We start from the raw sequence: 4,721 nt of genomic DNA on the forward strand, positions 1-4,721 counted from the left end.
CTTTCTGGTTAGCAGTCAAGTGCCTTAGGCACTATGCTAACAAAGCTCCTCATTAGCCATTAGAGAGATGCGAATCAAAACAATGAGATATCATTTCACCTCAGCAATGATAACAAAGTTCAACAAAACTGAAAACAACAAATGCTAGTGAGGGTGTGGAGAGATTGAAATGCTCATATACTGCTAGTGTGGTTGCCAATGGATACAATCACCTGGAAATCAGCATGGCACTTCCTTGTAAGTTAGAAGCAGAAATACTATTTGTTTCAGCAATCCCACTACTGAGTATAAATCCTAAAAAAGTGAGAGCCAGGACACTAATGGATATATGCACACCCATGTTCATCACAGCACTATTCCCAATAGCAAAGCAATGGAAGCAACCTAAATGCTCATCAGTGGATGAATGGATAACCAAGCTATGCTACATAATACAATGGAATACTTTGCACCATTAAAGAATAATGAAGAATCTGCAGACACCTCATAATGTGGATAAACTTGGAGGACATTAAAACCAAAACCAAACTCACTGCTGTTGAGTCAGATCCTACTCATAGCGACCTCTCCTTGGGTTTCTGAGGCAGTATCACTACGGAAGTAGATTACCCAATCTTCCTTCCAAGGAGTGGCTGGTGGGTTTGAACCTCCAGCCTTCTGGTTAGCAGTCAAATGCCCTAGGCACTACACCACCAGAGCTCCTTGGAGGACATTATGCTGAGTGAAATAAGTCAATCAAGATGGAAAGGCAAATATTGTAGGAGTCTGCTATTATAAAAAGTCAATTCTATTTCCCCTTGGTAATCAGGATCAAAAAGGAACTCTGGTAGCACAATGTCTAAGGCATTTGACTGTTAATCAGAAGGTTGGTGGTTCAAACCTACCAGCTACTCTGTGGAAGGAAGACTAGGCAATCTACTTCTGTAATGATTTACAGCCTGGGAAACCCAATGAGGGTCACTATGAATTGGAATCGACTCAGTGGGAGTGGGTTGTTTTTGTAATCAAATCAATCACACCAGCCAACTACAGTAACACCTTTTTGTGCCTAGAGGCATGAAGAGCCAAAATGACTGGGTGGCATTCCAGTCCAGTGGAATCAGTATTGTGTCTCCAGGTGGAAGTATTTCTCCCTTTGGAACTAGTATCTCCAGAACCACAGAACATAGAGTTGCAGGCACAGGGAGCAAAAATTTTACAAGAGGGTCATTAGGGTTGAGTGGTGACAGGCCCATTTCCACCCCTTAGTTTCTGGATTCATGAATCCCAGCTATTGGAGAAACAACATCATATATGGTAATCTGGTTTGGAGCATATACAGCCTCTTGGAGAACGTTGCCCCATCCCTGCAAGGTATTGTCACCTAGCTGGCAGTGTAATTGTACCTTTGAAGGCCATTCCACCAGCCTATCATGCCAGCTGCTTCAGATGGTGGGGAACATTCAAGATGATGGTAACTTGAGCATGGGACCATCACTACACTTCATTTGCTGTTAAGTAAGTTCTTTGATCTAAGGTGATGCTGTGTGGGATATGGCAAAAAGGGCATGGTGGCATCAGTGTCTGACTTCCTTTCATCTCATGATGGGAAGAGAGAATCTCCATGAGTATCCACAGCCTAAGGCGGATTCCTATGAGGTGGGGGTTAGGCATGCTGCTACCCTCCAACCTTTTTATCATTCTGACACCAACCATCCCTCCCAACACTGCACTCTTCTTCTCCACTGGGTTCAATAATTCACTACAATGGTCACACAGTACTCAGAGATGTTAATCATGATTATGAGGCTGATTAGGTAAGTAACAGGTTACAATTCAGGATCAGGAATAATTCAGTTCTTCAATCAGGACAGTTTCTTCTCAGCCATTCTGTGGGCACATTTCTCTGGCCTTGGTCCTGTGGTCCCTGGCCTTAGCCATACTTGGAAAAGTTTACAAAGCTCTTTTAGTTCTGTGGATAGGTGCCCAGAGAGGCACCCCTCCTCCACCAGCTACTCCACTGCCCAAAGGCACTCAGCTTTCTCACTCTGGGAGCTGGGAAGCCCGATGCTCTGTCTGGTGCTGGTTTCTTGGTTTTGCTGCCTCTGCTGCCGTCTCTTACTGTCTCAGCAAAGTGTTACAGCTCTCTGTCTCCTGGGTCAAGGAAGTTCAGCACAAGGATCTTGGGCCTAAAGGATGTGCTTCACTCCTGGCATTTCTTTCTTGATGGTGGTGAGATCCCAATTTTCTGTCTATGGGATGGCTCATTTTAAGCCTAGCAGGATGGTAAAACTGACCAATACCTACGTTTGGGTTCCATATAGCTTATTTGCATGGTTCTACTCATGCAAGCATGCCATGTACCTTATATTTATAGCATTAACAACCTATTCAATCCTCTTGGTGGGCCATAAGCACCTCACATTTACATAGTCACACCCAGTTATCTGGGGGTAGTCACAAAAGACCATGACTAGAAGGGCCAAATTAGGTTACTCACTCACTGTCCTTTAGGTACCGTAACAGTGGATGAGGCATTCTGTAAGTCCATGGATGGTAGTTTTGTGTAGGGAAGGTAAATCCATATCCAAGATCCATAGTGTCTCTCAGAGGAGGTAAGAGAAGCACAATATGTACTTTTCAAAACAAACAACATGTAGTCAGGACACTAGCTCATCTCAGAAAGAGACTATAAACATTAAACACAGGTTATTGACTCATTAAAAAGCTAAAGGACAACATGAATGTGGGTGAAAGGGAACATTAGCGTATTAAAAAATCACCCCCCTGAGTAGAGATTTAACATTATAATGAGACATATTAACAATGCTCATCTTTATATCTTTTACTGTGCATGCTTAACCTGCATCATATGAAATTGTATGTATAAAGTAATCCTGATGTAATCCCTCCCTAATAAGGAGATTGGAAAGCACACAGATATACAGAATCTGAGGGAATTCTCCTCTATCTCAGCTTGCACAATCTCAATAAAGCCATACCTTCTACTCTTCACCTCAGTGTCTTTATTGGCTTCAGTCACACCAGTCAACGGGCCCAGTGTTTTGCAGGTAACAATTTTTGTGACTACAAAGGAATTTACTTGCTGAGTGTGCCCAGATCCGATGTGTGCCCTGTGCCACCAGGGTTGATAGCTGCACCTAGTGCACACTGAGACTATTTCTTCCAGAGATGAACTTTTTAACCCTGAGAGGCACGGACCAGTCTGGCACTCAGTGGTGACACTACCAGTGAAGAGACTGAAGATGACTTAGTGGTAAATGCCACAGTAAAAGGGAGAAGGAGCTGTGTGTGAAGGGTAAGGACATTTGCCAAAAAGGGTGATTGGCTGAGACCAGGTAATGCTCCCCCCATGAAACCATTTTAGTGCCAATAAAATACAGATTCCTCTGCAGAAGGAAAATGGGTCATCAGGCTAGCTAAGTTCCAGATTGCAGTCCCTTAGGGTACATTTTGAACATTTGTTCTTTCTTTTGGTCTGACCCTATGAAAATATTTAGAATGAACTTTTTATGTAATACTTCCTGTCCACAGTATATTCTTGGAGGTGGTGAACTGTGGCCCAAAAATGGTTCACTGAATTACAATACAATCTTACAACTTGTTTTGTTTGGAAACCAGGAAGAGAAATGGGATGAGAACATATATGTAGAAGTTTTTATGACTTTGTGGAAAAATAAAGTTTTGCAGACAGAATATAAGATTTTTATCCACAAGGCAAAAAGTTAGATTTCAGAAACAGAACCAGAGGAAGACGACTTGCAGATCAGGAACCAACCTCCAGCACGCATTAACAATAGTGCTTCCTCCCCTCTGTGGACTATTCGTCAGCCCCCCCGGAGAACCCTGGAACCTGAGGTCCTGACCCCTTCTCATACCCCCAGTGGTGTCGGATTTGGAATAGGCAGTGGGCAAGGGGACGGTCACTCTCTGACAGATTCCAGTCCCAACTACTGAGGACCCCAGTGAACAGCCTCGTATGCTTTGGGTGCAGAGCCCTCTCATCACCTCTGATTTGTTCAATTGGAAAAATAATTTGCCTTCTTATATAGAGGATCGAGATGGATGCATGATCTCTGTGCCAACTTTTAAGACTCGTAATGCCACCTGGGCAGCTTGTCAAGCATTATGTGTTATTTCCCTCACCCCGGAAGAGAAGAAGATGGTGTTTAAAAAGGCTAAAGAGGAGGCAGATAGGGTCCCACCATTTGGAAACCAACTGATATCTAGCTGCAGAATGAGCATTCACTCCAGAGAAGCCTGCATGCGATTCAAATACCCCAGAGGGAAGTGGGATCTTTCATGCTACCAAACATTGTCTCCTAGCAGGATCGAGGAACAGTGTTCTCAAACAGAGGAATTTAATAAAATATATGATGTCAAACAAAAAAGAGGATCCCTCAGCTTTTCTAGAAAGCATATATACCCCCTTCAGGCAATATACTGATTTGGGTTCCAAAAGCTCCGATAATGTATGAATTGTTAATGTGGTTTTTATAGGGCACAGCACTCCTGATATTAGAAAGAAACTTCAGAAGGTACAAGGTGAAGTGGGGATGGAAATTTCACAACTGATGGACATTGCCTTCAAGGTTTATGTTAACTGAGAGCAGGCAAGAAAAGAAGGTGGTTGTTGTTAGGTGCCATCAAGTCATCTCTGACTACCAGCGAGCCCATGCACAGCAGAACAAAACATTGCCCGGTCCTATGCCAGCCTTACA

This window comes from Orycteropus afer, unplaced genomic scaffold (assembly GCF_000298275.1).
Source record: "Orycteropus afer afer isolate SDZICR_OR568_19922 unplaced genomic scaffold, OryAfe1.0 scaffold00061, whole genome shotgun sequence".
In the NCBI taxonomy this organism is placed as follows: domain Eukaryota; kingdom Metazoa; phylum Chordata; class Mammalia; order Tubulidentata; family Orycteropodidae; genus Orycteropus; species Orycteropus afer.